This window comes from Natator depressus, chromosome 12 (assembly GCF_965152275.1).
Source record: "Natator depressus isolate rNatDep1 chromosome 12, rNatDep2.hap1, whole genome shotgun sequence".
Taxonomy (NCBI): Eukaryota; Metazoa; Chordata; order Testudines; family Cheloniidae; genus Natator; species Natator depressus.
In genome coordinates this window covers 20,264,908-20,286,570 of record NC_134245.1, presented here as the reverse complement: position 1 = coordinate 20,286,570, position 21,663 = coordinate 20,264,908, and positions in this window count along the sequence as shown.

Below are 21,663 nucleotides of genomic sequence, written 5' to 3'. Positions count from 1 at the left end.
AATATAAAAGAAGGTAATACACATCAAAAGGGCACATACTGCAAAACACTCTACTGCAGCCAGTGTACGATGAGAGGAGAAGGATTGGCAAAGCTGTAAGGTTGCAAAATTCATATGAGACATTTTTATGCAGATGTAGGGCCAAACTGTTTGCATAATCACCCACAAGGAAACCCAGGCTCAGCACAGGCAGGGCACAGTGGAAGTTTTCCATGCGAATTCTGGCTCCTTCTAAACCCATAGAAGGGCATCTCTACAAACCCTCGAAGAGGAGCACCTGAGAAGCATTACAGGACAGGCCTATGGGGCACAAATGCAATGCAATCCATATCCATCAATATTGATTATTCCTACTACTTCCTCCTCTGCATAAGAGGATGGGAGGGAGCAGGAGTGCTGGCACCTAGAATATAGGCACAAAATAATGCTTCTTCTGAGCATTTCCACTCAGACTTCTCCTCCCTCCGTTGAAATCAATAACACTATTCACCTGAGTGCAGATTTGTAGGACCACATCCTGTTATATGCCTGTTATGGGAAGCATTTATGTGCTGGTCCAGAATTTGGCCCCAAGGTTTCACACATCTTTTCAAAATCTGCTATGAGGGTAGATATTACTAATTACATTTCTTGCATCTTCACTATACTACAAATACTTGTAAATCTTTTTTTCATTTCATTGCACCTAAGCAATCTAAGAAGAACCCAGAGTGACATATTACACAACTTATTCAGATTTCAATTTCTATCTGTTTTTCTGTTATGAAGCGAACTGTATTCTTCCTGTACTTTCTCCATCAAGGACAACGGACAGCTTGGGTGTATATTGCCTCTCCACTACAGCTTTTAGAAGGACTCTTTCCCCTGGTATTTTGATATCCTAGAACATGACGCCACATTGGTTAGGAGGACATCCTGAAATATTATTGGCCCATTTATGAGTCATGATGTATTTTTGGAAATAATAATTTGTATTTTTGACCAGAAATTAACTTTCCAATTCACTGCATGTTTGCCAACTGGAAAAAGGAGAACAGAGGAATCCATGAACTTTTGAAACTGCTTTGCTCATCATGAATAAGTCTTGCTGCTCAAACAATTCATGATCTGTTCAGTGCATATCTCCATATGTAATGCAGAGTCAAAGAAGTTTTAAAGAAAGGTTACATTTGTTCTGCTGAAGTGGAAAAAAATCAAATTAACACAGCTGATAGGTTAAGGAACACAGAAGCTAATACTATTTAAGTTCTGCCATGAAGTGTTAGTTTTGACATTAGGAAACCACAACTGTAAAATTTGTATTTATGTGCATCTAGAACCAATTGATTTAGTGCTTCCTTTTTTCCTAGACAACCTAATTTATATTTTAATTTGCTGGAGATAATTGATTATCACAGAGTAAATACGCTGTACTGAAAACTCTATTAAATCACTGACTTAATGGGAGCAGAATGATTTTTTTCTCCCTCTCTCTCTTCTTGGATAAAGTTTTACATTTCTAAGCATTTTAAAACTAATGGCTCAAGCTCTAAAAATATTTTATAGTCTGTATTAAGCACTGTTTGGGTTCCATGTCCCTCTAGACTCCAACATAGCACATTATAGTATATAAAGCAATTTGCCCAGAGTAATGAGTTCTGTAGTAGCTGCATGAAGACCATTATCGAATTGCTGCTGCTGCAGGCAAGCATTTGATCTGATAAAAAGGGTGGTGGTGAAGGGTCTCGGAGATTTCTATTTAACCTGTTTGTCTTGCACTGACAAAAAGGTATGAACTATCCTCTATCCAATGATCAGCAGTAGGTGCTAGGCCACAGAAACCAAAAGACGCTTACAGCCCTGGATCAGTCTGCCTATAAAGTATAATCTAGTTGATAATTAGACAAGAAATTGAGGGGAAATTGATGAAGTATAGAGGAAACAGAAAAATACTTGGAGTTTCCAGCAACTAATGATCCATAAGAGAAGACCAAAAATAAACAAGAATTGGAAGGTGAATTCAGATATCATCTGTATTTTATTTAACCCCAAATCGCTACATTCCTGTAAAGCTCATGCATTCCAGTCACTTTCATGGGCAATTTTTTATATGGCCAATTTAATGAGTGACTGTCTAGCTGCTTGAACTTAGATATAATATGCATGGGATTACTCAATTTTAAAAGGTTCAGATTTTATTGAGTGTGGAGATTCTTTTAGAATCCAGGTGATTTACATTTCCAATGAATGCTCTACTCTGTTGTGAAATAATTAACATTCATCAGATGAAATCAAGTGTCCTTATCAAAAACAATTTTTTTAAACTAAATCCCTGGCATATTTAATACAAACTATGAGTGTGCTGATGTGGGACTGGATTGTAACCTTACAGTCCAGCTTGCAAAAGGGGCAGTGCATAGGTGCTTCGCTCCCAGAGCAGGATAGAGTGACCAGACATCCCGATTTTATAGGGACAGTCCCGATTTTTGGGTCTTTTTCTTATATAGGCTCCAATTACCCCCCCACTCCCGTCCTGATTTTTCACAGTTGCTGTCTGGTCACCCTAGAGCAGGAAAGGAACAATACTGGGATCTTAGAACCACAACCTGGCCCATCCATCCTGCTTGGTCCAGTGGGAAGTAACAGCTGAACCACTATTATTCCCTCTCCTCCGCTCAGGCTTTTGTAAGATCGGCAGGCCACGTGTAAGAGTAAAAGGGCTCTTTACACTCCCTGAATTCTCAGTGCGGGTGTCAGCACAACTGAAGTTTTAGCAATGCTTGCGTGGATGACAAACCACATTTAGAGCCACTCCAAGCCACTAACTACTTACAAACATGGTTTAAAAAATAATAAAAAAAAGGCCAGGGCCTATTTAACTGTGCAACTAGTTGGACAACTCTTCTTTCTTCCCTCTCTGAGCGATAAGGCATCAGAGTGTATTGCCTCTGATGCATGTTTTCCGAGTGCTCTTACGCTTTCTTCAACAGTATGGAACAGCTGCCCAGAGAACTCATGAATAGAAAAATAGACTGTAGCGTGTTTGACACATGGTTGCATTTGAAGAAGCTGCTGCTGTGTGGACACAGTTCAAGCATGTTTGTTGTAATTAGGCCAGCTGAGTGTGCCTGGGAGGAGGCGTACAACTCCACATTGGGCATGAAGGGGTTAAAGGACAATACTGGACCCAGGCAGTCCCACCTCTCCAGGCCTGCAGCGAATGCTCCAGCTGAAGAAGTTGCAAAGGGAGCAATTCAGCTCAGAAGGGGGAAGGAAGACAGACCTACTTTGAGGTTTCCTGGACAAAAGCACCAGAAAAGCCTCACAGACACAATAAGACTATGCTGAGTCTAGTTGGAGCTGAAGGTTTAGTTACCTTTTCTTTTTTCCTTACGTTGAACTTGGAGCTGGGGAAGAGAAGCAAACGGGAGGAAGTGACTCGGGGGGGTATCTCAGAGGGCACTCCAGAGTGCAAGACAGCGTTGACACTCTTAGGGCCCAGGGTCCGACCTGGGTGGAGTGGAAAGGCCCAAGCTCCCCTACCAACTGCCCATGCTGCAGGATGGGCACAAGCCTCATTTCCACTTCCCTTCTCCTCTTCTGAGAAGACCATCCAGCTGGGAGGCAGCACTAGGTGTGCTATGCACTAAGCCAACGAGCCTTCCAAGGACTCTATTACAGTGCCAATAACTGGTTACAAAAAACACATACAACCCTCCCTTCCTCCTAATCAACAAGTGTTCCTATAGTACAGATGGTTTCTCAGGAAATCATTTAGTAAAGGTAAATGAAATAAAAATACACCTTCAACTATGAAGGCATCTTCTCGGTAATGATCTGTAGCTACTAATCCAGAAGAGAGCATGGGAAAAATTCTGTTCTCTATTACACTGGTGTGCAGTGAAAAATTTCCCCATCAGAAAAATATGGGTTTGTGCCCCCCCAAAAAGGGGGGGGGGGGAGGTTTTACCACAGGATGATGTTGATGTCAATTAAACTCTACTATTTTCTGGCTGGAAAATGCTATTCAAAATTTAAATTTTGAAGGAGACCAAATTAAACAATTTAAAGTAAAAACTAAACAGAAAAGCTTTAGTTTCTACATTTTCTAGTGAAGAAATTTCAATAGGGGATTTTTCCACTCAAAAAGTTCTGAAGGAAAAATGTGACTTTTCTGACCAGTTGTACACTGCAGGGGTGCTGCCTGGAACAATTTTTATAGAGCGTGCTGAGAGCCATTGAACCAAACTGTAAACCCTGTTTACAGTTCAAGCCAAGGGGTATGACAACACCCCCAGCACCCCTAGTTCACTGCTATAAAGCTGGAGCAAAAACACTGAAGATACTATGTGAAAGTTCTCTCACCCATGGTGTGAATTCTGTGAAATGTATGGTATAAATACAAACATCAGAATCCTGAGGAAAAATCTGTCTGATTCTCACTTCCTCTATGTTACAGCTGCTGGGACCTACAATTTTAGATACTCAATTTTAATCACTGAATTCCTTCACCACAGATAGCTGCTGTAAATGTTTATTGCAAGTTAAGCATGTTGTTCTCATTTTTAAACTGAAGTTTAAAAATTTTCTGTAAACAAGGCTGATAATTTAACCCAACTAGTCTAAGCTGAGAATTGTTGAGGAAAAGAATATTTTGTGAACAGCTAGTAACTACAGGCTTAGATAAAAGCCGTAAAAGCAGATAAGCTAGGAAACATTGCGTAACAAAGAAAGAGTAATATGCTGGCCAATCCTTTGGATTTTTACTTCAAAGGTTTACAAGTAAAATTCTGTGTTTCTGGAGGTTTTTCAAATTTTCCCATGCATCTCCTTCCTTTCAGGCTGTAAGCCTCACATTCAAAGTCAAAGGATCAGGCTATGAGTTTGCTTTTCACCTCATTGAAACCTAAGGAAAAGTTCCTTATTAATTTCTCTAATATTGTCTTAGTGAGGTACCAGGTTTCTTCTGAGCAGAGCACCCTCGACTCCTAGTGGGCTGGATTCTGTGTCTCTTCTGAGTTTGAGTGTTCTTAGCTCAGCATCAAGACTTTTGATTTTATTGGGATTTACAGTTGTTCATCAGTTTTCATGGTGTCTCATGGGCTCAAGTCCCATGACTCAACTAAATGTTTTCAAGTAATTACATACATCAGCTACTTATAAATACAATCCTTAGCTTGGACCAAATCAAAAACCATCAACAATTTAGCTAATAGTCCTTTGCCATTTCAATTTGTGCATACGGAGGCTGTATTTGCTCTATTAGAGAAAATCCAGGTATTACATGAACAGTATTGTAGAGGAAAATCCCATCTTCAATAAAGCAATATGTAGGAACACCACAATTTTAGTACAGATACAACTTAAAATAAAAAATGGATTTTTTTATTGATGAAACAATGAGCAAAGATTACACAAAGTGAAAAGAAGGGATATGGAAAAATGATTTAGAAATAGCATGTAGTCCTGGTTATAGTTTACATCTAAAAGGATTTGACAACAGTAAGTACTTTATAACCCAATGAGAGTGGGTGACAAAGTTTAGCTTTCTTGCAATTTATTTTAAAATGATTGGTGATATAAAGCTATCCTTTTATAAACTTCTATGGTGTCTCAATCTTGTTCAAAGATTTGAAAGGTTCAGTGATGGCCAAATAATGGGAATTATCCTGTTCCCATTTCCCTTGTAGAGGGATTTTGTAAGGGATTCTTCATTTTGTAATGAAGAAATAGTCTCCCCATGTTGCTGATTCTACCTGATAATCCTGGACCATGATATGTATCCTGAGCTGCCACTGAGAGCGATACAGATTTCACCTGACTAAAGTTATTAGACAAATGGACTAGGGACAGAATTTGATTTAGAATTCCTCACTACTTAAAAAGCTTCCTTCTGCATTCATCCCCTCTTCTTTTAGCTACCCTCTCAGCCTGTTTTGCTGCATCGTTCAGTTCACTCATAACTTCTTACTTTTATGTAGTCTTATGACAAGATGTAAATGCGGCATATAAGGCATTATTGGGTTCTAGTCTGACATGGGTGATCTGGTTTGTTAGAGCAAGCTGGTACTAAGGAGGTTACCATAAGGGAAGAGTGTGTCCTCTCCCCTCCCAGATGACTGGAGCTGGAAAGTAGTTTGAGTTGATTTATTCTGGCATCGAGTTTTTGTTTTTGGAAATAAAACAAGCCCTGAGCACAGAGATATGATATAACCTGTAGTTGAGACGTAGGTTTTCCTTCTTCAGCCATCAGCCTGCACATCAGCTAATGATGGTTTTAACTCTTCCGCTAACCAGTCTATTTGTGTTTTGTGACTTCTTTTCTTATCAGGTTTCCATTTATACACTCTTCTTTGCTACATTGATATTTGTGGCTTTGAAATGCTTTTGTCTGGATCTCCCTTCCTCTTCCTTTGAGGTACATTTCTCCTGAAGCACCTACTTCAAATGGATTTCTGTCCCTCATTTTTAATCTGAAACAAGCTTTTAGTATCATTTCTTTATTTGCAAATTGCCCTTTGCTGCTGTCACTGCCTGCACAACTTTTATTGCCTTATCCACCGCACTACAGAGTGCTTATTCCAATGACCACTATTGACCATATATCATAATTGTTTCCTTAAGAACTTATTTTTTGTTTGAAACTGGTTTCGATTTTGTCAGTTTGTTTATTATGCAATAGAAAAACCGAATCTCTCAGTAATACGTCTTTCTCTAAGGACCACTTTTGATCGTTCTGGCACTATTGGTCTCTTTCCACCACCAAGACAAAGTCTGCTTATATTTTTGTTGTCACTGCAAATGGCCCTTATCTCTGGTACTCAAACAGAACATTAGACACCTATGTCTAACAGAAGCTACTAAACTAACAGTGGTATCAGCTTTAGGATCTACATGGCACTTTTCCATTGTGCCAATATATCACTAGACTTTATTCTTTAACTCTCCAATCTAACTCACCTTAAAAACTCACTGTATTCTTCCCCACTAATTTCCTTTCCAGTTTGCATCCTCATATGAAGGAGGAAGGGATACTCATTCTGTAGCTCTTGACACAGGAGCATAAGAATTGCCCTATGGGATCAGACTTGAAGTCCATTTAGTCCAGCATCCTGTCTCTCGGACAGTGGTTAGAACCAGATGCTTCACAGAAAGATGTGAGAACCTGGCAGTAAGATAACGTAGGGTTATCTGCCCCCCACAATAGGTTTCATCCTGGTCTTTAATAATCAGATATTGAGTCCTGAAATACAAGGTTTAACATCCCTTTCAAAATTTGTTACAAAGAGGTTATCCATTGATATGGATATAAAGAGCATCTACAGTTGTCATAAATGTATCTTAAATTCTTGCTGTCAGTTCTACAGTATAATCACACAGTGTGAGAAAGTATTTCCATTGATTGGTGTTGAATTTCTCACCTTTTAATTTCATTGAATGTCCCCTTCTTCATGAGTTATGAGATCAGGAGCATCTGTTCTCCCTGTCAACCTTCTTTATACCATCTGTTATTTTTAAGCTTGAAAGGATTAGATTTTTTTAATCATTAAGTGTCAGTAAACTTAAATGTCACCATACACACACAAAAATGGACTAAAAATATTTCCCTCGATATTAATTGAAATTTACAGATAAGCAAAGAAAGAAAAAAATGCTGATTGAAAACTTAAGAGTTCAATATAAGGATATTTATTTTGACATGAGATGTTGACAATTTGTGTTAATTGTTATTAAAACATTAATTGTTTGAATCTGAATGTTTACTTTTACCCTCCCCCTGCCAATAATTTCTTGCAATTATGAAAATTTAAATTGGAAAAAAATGCTTAAAGCCCATAATTTTGCTCACCTGAAAAATTTAAATCAAGTAAAAAGAATTTCAAACAAACACTGATTATCCATCAAAATTATCAAACCGAAAATCAGATTTTACAAAGCCTAGTTATTTTACATACTTTTATCATATCCACTCCAATCACTCTCCTTTCTAAGATAACCAGTTCCAGTCTTTTCAATCACTGACACTACTGGCAGCATTATTCTGATAAAATTAAATATATTCTTCTCTTTTCCAGTGGCAAAGCCTGCTTCCCCATGGCCCCCATATCACACACAACAAGGGAAGACGCAGGGTTAATGAACTTGTGGTGGTAACAGTTTCATCCTCAAAAGGCTAGAAAATAAGGAGAACTCAGGGAAGGGTTTGTTAACTAGATTGGAAATTCCCCATGAAGAACACACTGGTGTGTCAGGCTGTTCTCCTGGCCTGCATGAATGACATCTACTGAAGTTGAAAACCTTCCTTCTTTCGCCACAGCGGACACAGCGGAGTCCATCAACTGTCAGTCAAACAAAGAAAGGAGTAGCGTGGCAACTAAAAGACATCTTTCAATTCAGCTCAGTCTTTATAAAACCAGGACATCTGATAACCCTAATGGGACTGGGAGGAAGAGACAGGAGCATGGGAGATTCTGAAAAGGGTGCTTTTTACATTATATTGCCAAATTTAAAAGACGCAATATTTTATTCTGGCTTCATTTCTATATGGCTGTTTAGAATTACAATTATCTGTTCCGTAGCATTTTGGGCTTACGGCTTTAATGACTGCTCAGAATGTATTATCTACACTGTAGCATATTCCAAATACCTCAATGCCAGACTATTAGATTTGTCACCAGTTTCTTCAATTAAATTACTTAAATTATTAATGTAAATGTGGCTCGGAATGCCCAGAGACATTATACCACCCCATCATGATTCTTATTACAGCAGTATGAGACTGGGGACAGTTTTTTCCACAAGATGGTGGAAATTTCATTTCAAGCTATTCTACACCCTGCAAATTTTACTCTCCCCCCACCAATTTTGCAATCAATAGCATGAAAATTCATATTTCAAACAGAGTCTCGGTTGGCTTGGAATGGGCCTCATTTTCACGGAAAGGAGAAGGCAGAGTTGCCAACCATTCCAGGGAGATGGCCACGGCATGCTTCTTTTCCCATGCCTACACGTAACCACAGAATCTTTGGTGACACAGGCAAGGTGTGGAGGATAAGGGAGTTGTGTACTTTTTTAAAAATAATACTTCACCTGTGTGATATTATCCTGCCTGACTGCATAAAGTTAGAGCAAAGAAGTCAGGGAAGTGGAAAACCAATAGGAAGTGAAAGAATGGCAATGATAAGGTGCTATCATAAGGAATACCTAGGATCTTTGGGGAAACAATGGGGAAGTTACTAAGCAGGAAATACCCCTGGCCTGGCATTAGTTTGTCAAAATTTACTCTTCCCCAGCTGAACGTAGGGTCAAAGGGTATATTAAAATCTTCACAATGCTAGCCTAGGCAGGAAGGAGGATAAGGGTGAGTGGGTTGTCAGCACTCTGACAGACACTCACACTGGGACATAGTCAGAGAGCATGCTGCAGAAAGCAGTGTCTCTTCCTGCCAGAGATGCCGGTAACTGGACTGAGGAGAACTTACACTTTAATCTTTTCATGGCAACTTTTGTAAATAAAGGGAGATAGTGTATAGGCCTTTTCTTGCCTTATACCTTAGCTCTGTGCCCTTTGGTGAAATAATAATAATGCTTTGTCTTGAAGAAACTGTGTCTGAGTCATTATTCAGCTCCTTGGTCATAGGCTCCCAGAGGTAAAGGTCTTATGGGTGCCAAACACAGTTGGGCCTGTCAGGTAAAACAGGGGGCTGCAGGTTAAGAGATCCAGTTTACAGTGATAGGACTATTGGTTCCACCTTTGATAGAGGTGAAGGCAGCCAGACCTGGCACCTGACGGGTGCACTGAGGGACTGAAAGGGGTCTAAAGTGCAGCTGGCTCTGTAACTGTGACACAGCTTCTCCCAAATATTACACACTGCCCCCTCACCAATGATAAGCAGTGGCATGGAAGAGCTGCAAGAAAGGATTTTTGGTTACTTTTTCTTTCTCTTTCTCTCTTTTTTAAATGGCTGGGACCCGTCTCCCTTTCTCTGGCCTAACCCATGCCCATTCTTAAGACCAATACAACACCTGCAGACTGCATATATCCCCTGCATGGGAGCGTGACAGAGGAAGGTGGGACCAGTAGAGGAAGGTGCAATGCATTTCTGCAAGCTTCTCCCCACCCCGTACAGAGCAAACCGATAACTCCCAATACATAGGCTAAAGATTTCTGTGTGGTACAGTAATTGGAAATGCTCCAAAGAAGTCACCAGGAGAATACTGCAGTTAAGTAATTTTCCTCATTGTCTAACAAAATTTTAGGTATTTTAAAAGTCTTCTTAATTTGAGAAGTTATGAATCTCAGACTGAGTGCAAAGGGGGTTAGGGAAGGGAATAAAGCTAAAAGTTTTGTACAAGTCTTCTGAAGAGGATCATAAAGAAGAAAATATAATCCTGTTTATCCCCAGTGAAGGTATTTGAGCCTAAGAGCCAGAAACCTGGAATCTTAAATACATGCATAATCTCATCGAGTGCAGATATTGCATCATCATGCTACAGTGGTAAGTAAGCAACAGCATTTAGTGGCCCCCAGAGGTACACAAACTTTTTCAGTGTTCGTCATTGTGTCTTAAAACCTGCTGGAGGTTGTCTTTTGGAATGGCTCTTTCCCCCCCTCATGTACTAATGCAGTGAAAAGAGCCTTAAATACCAGTTTAAGTAGGCTGGCCCTCCCTCTCTCACACTCATCACAGAGTATTTGACAGACTCCCAATTTGGTTTGTTGGGTTGGGGTTATGCAGTTAGATTTTTTTTTTAAGTTGTTTTAGCAACTTGCTCTCTTCAATTAATTTATTTTCTTCAGTGATCAGAGGCAATTACTGCCAGTGAATGAAAAAGTAGCTTTGTCCATTAGAGAGTGACAGAAGTCATATCTTTGATGGAATTTGAGAAAAGTGGCCACCCAATTTAAAATTAAAGCAGTGTGGTGTCTATGCTAGTTTGCAGAATCCCTGGTTCCCCTTATCAACTCAGAGGAAAGTGCTTGCTCAGTATTGCAAAGCACACATTTCTCCCTGCCCCTGCGAGTCATACTGTATTTCCTTAAAGCCCCAGTTTCTGGAGTCCTGCGATTAGATGGGAATCTCAGCTTTCACGTTTCTTATTTTTTAAATTACGATGAAAAAACGCATTCATGGTTGCAATGAAAAACTTGAAAACGCAACCTGGGTGCACCCTAAAGGCCCCAGAAATAGAATTCAGATTTAGTTTTTTTAAAACAAACCTCAAAATTTGTAAGTCAGTCTCATGATTTTGGAGACCTGACTCCTGATTTTTGAATGCTTGAGATTGACAATACTGTCCAAAGAAATAAAGGATAGGGTAGAATTCACTTCATCCAGATAAAACTCAACTATTCTGGCTCTACGTGGCTGAAGTGCCACTAGCCTGAGAAATACACTCCCTGCTCACCCTCCGGTGCAGTGCTGCAATCCAGACCCTGAACTACTTTGCTAAAATTCAGAAGTAGATTCATATTGAACAGAAATTATATTTGTTCATTACAATAAAAATCCCAAATCCGATAAACAAAACAAGAAATCCAATTTGCCCTCACTGCCAAGGCCAGATTTCCACCATTAAACATTAGCGCTTGTCCCATACTAGCATCTGCCTTTAGGGTAAGTGTTCCTAGAATCATAATGAGACAGGTCACGATCCAAGGCAGAATTTCATGCATTACAGGTATGAATGTCTTTTTATCATTGTACTGATGTACTGTAACTTTGTATCTCTTTCATGAATCCTGCCTCATCGTCACATAATTCAGGCCTATCAGAGTACTGGAATACCAGCACTACATGAAAAAAAATGGACAGGAAGTGAGAGCCCCAAGCATTAAATAAGTCTACCAGCTATGACTGCACAGATGTTTGCTATTTGTTTGGTTTATTTAATATATTGACCTTCTGCCTATTTATCTGCACTCTTTTCGAGCAAGGAAACACCACGTGTGTCAAAGTAATTAAAGAAATTAGGATATATAGCAATGTGGCTTCCATGAAGGAAGGAGAAGAGGGAGAAACTGAGAGGGGGAAACAGACAGATGAATTATATTTATACACATTGGTTGTATACTGCTGGTCATTATGGCTGTGCAGGTGTTTTGATATAGTTATGCCTCTAAAGATAGTGTTGGGGATTTTTTTGGGGAAGCTTTGCTATAAAAAGAGTGTGCTGTCAGACATATTGGTCCAGAAAGTAGATTGTATTTTGGGAGGGTGGGGGAATAATTTATGATCTAAATGTAGGAATTCTCCCCCTAGAGGCATAGCATTGTTCTTGGTAAGATATACCTCTGGAGGGGGATTCTCATTTTTTAAGAAAGGTCTAAACTGGTAACTTTCTCTAGGGTAGTGTTTCTAGCATTACAACACAATGGTGAAAGGCTGAAATTCACTTTTGTAGCACAAGAAAATTTCTACCATAGACCTGTGGCACTATTATTCTACCTTTACATCCTAATGGCAGAGTCTATTATTGCACCATATATTAACATTGTAATGGTAGAAATCTGGTTTTGACAGCAAAAATACAATATTTTGATTATTGGGATTTCCTCCTTTGGAAAAACCTTGTATCTAAAGCTATTAAAGTGAATCCAGATCTGTGTAATTTAGCCATAACCATTATAACTATCAATATTAACACTAAGACGACCGTTTCACTCTCTGCCTAAACAACAGAAGCATTTTCAGCTCACCACAGGTAACACTTTATTCTGCCATGATGACTAAGGCAGTTTAATAAAATGTGCCATTGCTTATTTGGAGCAACTTTAAGTATTTATTTTGATGGAGAGTACGAAAAGCTAGCCTCCTACTCCTTACATTTGAGGCTAGTCTATGAGAAGTAGGAGGCCGGCATCCAGCAGCAATAAACTGTCAGGTCATGATGATTTACACTGTAAATCAGCAGAGGAAGCTACCTTATATCAGAATTAATGGCATCATTCCTTTCCAAAATTGAGATACTATCTGCAGGAAGGTTTGACTGAGCTAGAACTTCATTTTACCTCATCACATCATGCTGCTTTCCTTTATCTACCATCACTGGTTTTACAGAATTCAAGAGATTATAATAGGTGTTTTGGAGTAGACAGAGTCAAAATATAAAATAAAGTGAATCCATGTTGCATGTGGGATATAAAATATCTCAGGGATGAAATTTATGAAAATCTCATGTATATGCTGATTATTCATCATAGCCCTGAAGAGATAATTATTCTCAGATTCTTCAGTACAAATTGCATGGCAAGAATAAGCATATGATCAAAAATGAGTCAGGCTGGCAAACTCTAGCTGGACCTGGATATTACTTGGAGGCCTCCATATATGTATCGCTATTGGCTTGCTCCAGCTAATTCCCAAACGTAAGAATCCCAGAACTACTGTTTAGAATAATCGAGTAGTTCCTTTACATGGAGATCTGAACAGAAGAGATTTTAAAAACTGTCTCCATCCATTTATAAGTGTTTACAATTCTCACGGCTTTATCTCGTGTGGAGGAGTACAGTTCAAATTGCTTACCCTGTCACTATTCTCACTCCTTTTTTTGTTTTTGTTCCTACTGGCGTTTTCAGGGTACCCTACAGGCACACCTCTTTAAATATATCCAAATCTACTAATATCATCCTAACATATGTATCAATTGTACAAATAGTGTTTTTCAAGACCCAGTGCTATCATCAAACAATTCACTAACTTATACGGTATTACATTTAAGGATTTGTCAACCCCAAAAGTTGTTCCATTAAATTAATAGTTTAGAACCACTCTTGAATTTGTATTACTAATGTCTCCAAAGGAACACTACTGGCAACAACCAAAAATACAAGGTCTGTTTTCTTACTGGAAAAGGAAACTGGAGAAGTGTGCTGTTTCAGTGAAAAAAGGTTTTATCAACTACTATACATAACCATCTCTATGCTGCATTCAGAAAGTCAGGAGTCTGACTGCAGAAAAGGTTAAGTTCACTGGACTAACAAGTGATCAGCATCAAAAAAAGATGTCAGAATAAATGAGCTAACTGATCTCTGATTTGGCAAGACTTCCTTAATCTTCCTTTTCTGAAACTTCAGTTTTGTTTTAGATGGTAAACCTAAGATAGATCCAGATCTGCAAATAGGATTGTTTAACCTCATGTATTTTACTAATTTTTTTGTTGTATATTTTAACTTTTTAGACTTCTGTAAAGTAGATGCTAATAACTCAGCAGAGTGAGTGAGTTTTAACATGGTTTGATGAAGAAATGGTGTTAGCAAACTTAATTATTTCTGACCAGGAGCTCACAAAAACAAGAATACTCCTTTTAAGGGTCAAATTTTCAGTAGGTAGAAACCCTTGTCTACAAGCAAAAAATGGGTGCATAACTGCTTACACATGCATCTGCATTTGTGCCATTAGTTACCATAATTTATTGTGTAGCTGTCTAAATCTCAATCAGGGTGCACACAATTACTAGAACTGCAAAATGTGGGAACAAAATAGCATCCACACAAACCAGAGCCTCTACACACCCAAAAACTGACTTTAAATTGCAAATCCACTGGTCACTTCTGATCCTTCTCCAGTCCATCCCTTCCCCACACTCACCCCAGCTATTCTATGCAGAACTGGAATGGAATCCAGTATTGCCACTGGCATAGTCTGCAGTGCAGCCCATTCAGGTCCAAGGACTGGATCGGTTATATTAACTATGCATCCATATTGATCTCACTAGGACATATATTCTCCACTTTCTAGCTTGTTTAAAGTACTATAGGAAAACGAAAAAATGCTCAGCATTAGTAGCACTGTAATTAATGAGGAACTACCAAAAAGATGGGGTAATTACAGTACTCTCAGGGACATATTTAATGAGACAATCCAAAGTGCATTCAAGGTGTTTAATCCCTTGGACCTCATTTTACATCTGCTTCATTAGATGAGTGATATCTGACGATTTGAGCACTGGTCTTGCCTTCATTGTTCAGGAAATAGAGCTTATAATTATCTCCATAGAACAGGGAAGTATTTAAATATTTTGCCTACTATGTGTAGTAACAATTGCGGTTCACAACATAAATGCAGTAGACTACAATAATCGGAAGATTAAAAGAAAATTGCTAAATAATATGATTATTGCATGGTAGTGCTAGTTATAAAATATGTTCTTAAAAGTAAAAAATAACCATTTCCTGTAAAAAAAAAAATTCTCTTTTCAGTTTCAGGGAAGCCAGCATTATAAATCAGACAGCAGGAGACAAAAGCTATTATAGATTCACTGTGTGAAAAGTGACCTCATTGAAATTGGTTTTAGCATTGTGGATGAATGCCCAATGGCTCGAAACAGATCTAGTTCAGTCAACCTTATCTTCTTCAGCAGAAGATATTATGAAATATATTAGTTATAAAGTCAGCATTGCAAGGTCAAAAACATGTACTGTCATGTTTCATATGCAGTATTTTCAAATTCAATAAATAGAAGCAAATAAGGTAGCATTCACCAGCTGAACAGCTGGGGAACACTTAAGAGATGGCTCAGAACAAGCTGATGGGTAGGTAAATTAAAAAAAAAAGCAAGCTTAAGTAATTGAAAATAAAAATGAACATGACTACATCTTGCCCAAAAATATTGGCATGACCAGAAAACCGATGACTCCAGCCCCAAAAACGATGTTTCAACCTAGCCTGCCTTTTCAGAGGTCTTGTAGATAGCTGAACCAATATCAGGCGACTGCTTTAGGTGTTTCATATAGTAGACTCACCCACACTGCTTCAGTTTCAGCTGCACACTCTACTGGATTTACATCTGTAAACCAGAGACTGCTGGATTAGCTGGTGACCAATGGACCAGTTACTGTGGAATGGCTGATTGTTGAAGGATGAAGGTTGGAAGAGGGAGCCCCTTATTTTCTCAGGTAGCATCTAGCTGAAAATAGTGTGAAAACCAATTTAAATGAAGGCGGTTTCCTTTCACTACGAGTTTCTAGGCTCCCTTCACCTAGGCGCACAGCACCATTCAGATTATTACCAAGTGTTTGAACTACAAAAATAAGGGCAGAAAAGAAAGCATGGTATCCTCACTGCTCCAGGAAAGAGCTAGAAAAACAGACCTACCAAAATTTAGAAGAAAAGAGGGGGAGTAATGAAATAAGTAGTTATGTAACAGTCATTCCGTTCACATCACATTCAGGGCAGAGATTATACAACTAAATGGAAACTTCAGTGCAGGGTTTTGGGGGTCAGGGATCTGGTCAGAGAAAGAATGTAGATCCCTTCTTGAAGCTCTCTCTAAAACATAGCAAGAAAGGAATAGGGAAAATGGACTGTTCTTTGCCACAGAAGTTCCATGACAGTTTCCAGAAGACCTAAGAATTACAAAGGTTTAATAAAGAGGACAGACCACCATATCATGTGACCATCTCAAAATATATATTCTACTTTCAAAATATCTTTGCTATATTCTTTTTGACAGAAATCTGCCACTACTTCAATATAAACAGAAGTCTTTGGCAGGTATTTACTACTGTATATATTATGTTGCGGCCATAATATACACAGTAGTAAATACCTGCCAAAGACTTCTGCTTATGTTGATAAATGCAAAGTAATGCACATTGGAAAAACATAATCCCAACTATACACATAAAATGATGGGGTCTAAATTAGCTGTTACCACTCAAGAAAAAGATCTTGGAGTCTTTGTGGACAGTTCTCTGAGAACATCCACTCAATGTGCAGCAACAGTCAAAAAAGCAAACAATGTTGGGAATTATTAAGAAAGGGATAGACACTAAGACTGAAAATATCATATTGCCTCTATATAAATCCATGGTACACCCACATCTTGAATATTGTGTGCACATGTGGTCACCACCCCTCAAAAAAGATGTACTGGAATTGGAAAAGTTTCAGAAAGGGGCAACAAAAATGATTAGGGATATGGAACAGCTTCCGTATGAGGAGCGATTAAAAAGACTGGGACTTTTCAGCTTGGAAAAGAGACAACCAATAGGGTATATGAAAGCAATCTATAAAATCCTGATGGATGTGGAGAAAAATAAATAAGGAAGTGTTATTTACTCACTCTCAAACACAAGAACTAGGGGTCACCAAATGAAATTAATAGGCAGCAGGTTTAAAAACAAACAAAAGGAAGTATTTTGTCACACAATGCACAGTCAACTTGTGGAACTCTTTGCCAGAGGATGTCATGAAGGCTAAGACTATAACAGGGTTCAAAAAAGAACTAGATAAATTCATGGAGGACAGGTCCATCAATGACTATTAGCCACCATGGGGAGGGATGGTGTTTCTAGCTTCCGTTTGCCAGAAGCTATGAATGGGCAACAGGGAATGGATCACTTGATGACTACCTGTTCTGTTCATTCCCTCTGGGGCACCAGACATTGGCCACTGTCAGAAGACAGGATACTTGGTCTGACCCAATATGGCCATTCTCATGTTGATTTCAATGGGTTTTGAATCAGGGCCTTGGCAAGCTAAGCAGAGAGGAAAAACTGGCGAGTTAGTAAGGAAGCCCACAAAATGAAAAACACAACGAATACAGGAGCTGACGTAGCCACACTTTCCCTACCTTTTCTTCATTAAATATAATTCAAACTAAAACACCACTAACTGTATATTTTATGTGATACAAGAGGAAGAGTAACATTTGAGGGTCTTAGGTAATTTCCTCTCCTCCAACTGTAAAGCGGTCATCAAGATATTGAAGAATCACTTTGCTGTTAACGTTGAATTTCAACTAAGTAATGAGGTAGTATTTTATTCATTATGCTCCACCATAGAACATCTGCTAAAGTTATGCTCTTGCATTCTTACAAGGAAGCAAGAAGCCCCAGGGCCTTGGTCTCATTCTGATGTCTGGATCATAGCACTCATGCTCTCCCTCTAGGATTTCCCCTTATTCAGGAGATTAGTGGCATCTTAGAGTGAGGAGACAAAGTAGCAGCAAGAGCTGCTGACAGCACTAATAAGCAATCAAATTAAAGGAGTGTCAACTGACAGTGTGGCTTTTTAATGCTAGCTAAGACACAGTTGGAACAAGGCAGACCCCTTTTCCATCCCACATTCACAAGGGTCTTTTTGCAAGGGTTCTGCCCTTGGGACAGGTATTCCCAAAGGAGTGCAAAAAATAATCTCCCTTCCCAAGAATTCCCTTGAATGAAGATTGTGCATTCAACTCTATCAGAGCAGGTTAGCCTACCCTACTTTGTAATGCTGAGAGGTTTACAAGGGGAAATTGGTATCCTGAATTTGAGGGGCTATACTTGCGATACCATGAACAGTAGAATAAGGCTAAATATACTTGAACATATTTACATGTGGCTTCATAACCTACATGAATGTCCTGAAATTCTAAACTAACATACCCCCAAGGAATTGCAACTGTCTGTTATGAAGCAAAACATGGACTGAATCACAATGAAAGTCAAGGAAAGCGTGGGCCCTTTACTGAATGAGGGAGGCAACCTAGTGACAGAGGATGTGGAAAAAGCTAATGTACTCAATGATTTTTTTGCTTCTGTCTTCACGAACAAGGTCAGCTCCCAGACTACTGCATTGGGCAGCACAGCATGGGGAGGAGGTGACCAGCCCTCTGTGGAGAAAGAAGTGGTTTGGGACTATTTAGAAAAGCTGGACAAGCACAAGTCCATTAGACTGGCTGCGCTGCATCCGAGGGTGCTAAAGGAGTTGGCGGATGTGGTTGCAGAGCCATTGGCCATTATCTTTGAAAATTCATGGCGATCGGGGGAGGTCCCAGATGACTGGAAAAAGGCTAATGTAGTGCCCATCTTTAAAAAAGGGGAGGAGGAGGATCCAGGGAACTACAGGCCAGTCAGCCTCACCTCAGTCCCTGGAAAAATCATGGAGCAAGTCCTCAAGGAATCAGTTCTGAAGCACTTAGAAGAGAGGAAAGTGATCAGAAACAGTCAGCATGTTGCCAAGAAGGACAATGGCATTTTGGGATGTATAAGTAGGGGCATTGCCAGCAGATCGAGGGACGTGATCGTTCCCCTCTGTTCAACATTGGTGAGGCCTCATTTGGAGTACTGTGTCCAGTTTTGGGCCCCACACTACAAGAAGGATGTGAAAAAAATTGGAAAACATCCAGCAGAGGGCAACAAAAATGATTAGGGGACTAGAACACATGACTTATGAGGAGAGGCTGAGGGAACTGGGATTGTTTAGTCTGCGGAAGAGAAGAATGAGGGGGGATTTAATAGCAGCTTTCAACTACCTGAAAGGAGGTTCCAAAGAGGATGGATCTAGTCTGTTCTCAGTGGTAGCAGATGACAGAATGAGGAGTAATGGTCTCAAGGTGCAGTGAGGTCAGTTTAGGTTGGATATTAGGAAAAACTTTTTCACTAGGAGGGTAGTGAAGCACTAGAATGCGTTACCTAGGGAGGTGGTGGAATCTCCTTCCTTTGAAGTTTTTAAGGTCAGGCTTGACAAAGCCCTGGCTGGGATGATTTAGTTGGGGATTGGTCCTGCTTTGAGCAGGGGGTTGGACTAGATGACCCCCTGAGGACTTTTCCAACCCTGATATTCTATGATTCGATGATTCTATGATACAACATATGAAAAACAGGAAAATACCAAAAAGACACCACCTTAATAGGTGTTCAGTCAGCCATCCCTTCCACTAAAATTCACCAAACCTTGAATTCGGTGAGCCCAGGCATATATATTAACCCCAGGTTTAATAATTTGTTAAACAATGGAAGTCTCCCATACCATTTTGCATTCTTATATAAAATAAATTATGTGACAGGCTTGGAAAAGCTATTCATGCTTAAAAGTCTAAAAGGAAAACAGAGTCCATTAATTATAACATTTGCCTGGGAAGAAGCAAATCGATATTTATTGGGCTACAATTTGGATAGCACTCAAGTGTATATTTAAGTCTCATTGGAGACGCTCCTGAACAGGGATGGACTTAGCCTGTGCTTGCCTGAACTGGGGCCTCTGTACTTATTGTCAAATCTACAGTTTGACTTCTCAGACACTAATACTTCTACCGTACTTTTAGTCTTCAATACAGTTTATGAACAGTAACTAATCCTCACAGCAGCGCAGTGAGGAAAGTACATGGTATTTCAATTTTCAAAGAGTCAGAAGTTAAGTGACTTGCCTAGCCACAAAAGAGGTCGGTGTCAGTCAATTAGAACTGTGAAATCACTGGTTATCAGTACTTTGTTCACACTTCTAGACCATGATTCTCTCATGTCTGTTTTCGACTGTTTTAGGGGACTTAAACATTTCTGAATATTTTACCCTGTGCCACTGTGAATAGATGAGTTATCCTATCTTTAAGGGGGAAAAAATAAATTAGAAAAAAGGGAGACAGAATTGTGTATGGAGCAGAATATTAGTTATGTCTGCAGATCTTTAACATCTAATCCAAGTGTCTAAAAATACCTTAAAAAATCCTTTTGAGTGGCTGAAATTTCCCCCCAAATAACACCACTCATGTTTTGATTTTGCTTTCTCCATTGAAAGCCTTGTTTCCTTAGGCCATTTCTAGAGAGATGAGTCAGCAGGTTGAATATGAGTAGAGTATAGCAATATTAGTGAACAGGGAATTGCAAATTGCAATGAGGAATGTTACTGGATATGAACACTGGGTCTATTCCTTTACAGTCTAATGGTAATGCCAACATAATTGTTTTAAGCACGCATTATCTATCGTTACCTCCATGTGCCAAGAAAATGCATTCACAGTAGCATCGCTGCATTTTGAGCATGACATTGCTATGAAGACATTGCAGGGTTGTAAAAATAATGTTACATTCATAGCACCTAAGATCCTGAAGGATCCAAATGCTTCTATAAACTCTATACTTACAGTGCAGCACCAGCAAAATGCAGTCACTCCTAAAATGGAGGACAGCAGCCTGTTTGTGTACAAAAACAAACAGTGGCAGGAGCTGAAGACAAGACATCAGAATAGCACCCCTTTTTTACAGAAATATCTGTATGATCTTTAAAATGTCTCTGGTTTTGAGACCTCCTTTGAAAACACCACAGCCAGAGTCTGTCATGGAACTCAACTTATTTAAGTCAGAAGGGGCCAACATGTCCACCTAAAGAAAATTTCACATCTTATAAGAACACAAACTGCCATACCGGGACAGACCAATGGTTCATCTACTTAGTATCCTGCTTCCAATAGTGGTCATTACCAGAGATTCAGAGCAACTGAACAAAACAGGGCAATTTGGGGTGGCTCTCCATCTTCCCCTTCCAGTTCCTGGCAGTCAGAGATACAGGGTCATTCTGAGCATGGGATTACATCCTGGACTACATGGGCTAATAGCCATTGATGGACCTATCCTCCATGAACTTATCTAGTTTATTGTAAACCCACTTAGACTTTTGATCATCACAACATCCCATGGCAATGAGTTCCACAGGTTAGTGGTGTGCAAAAGTGGGGAATTGTAAGCACCTACAGGATTATAGGGTAATAAGAAATAGCCAGCATGGATTTGTCAACAAAAATATCATGCCAAATCAACCTAATTTCCTTCTTTGACAGGGCTACTGGCCTAGCAGGGAGGGGTAAGCAGCAGATGTGATATATCTTGATTTTGGTAACCTTTTGACACAGTCCCACATTACATTCTCATAAGAAAACTAGGGAATTGTGACCCAAATGTAATTACTATAAGGTGGCTTCA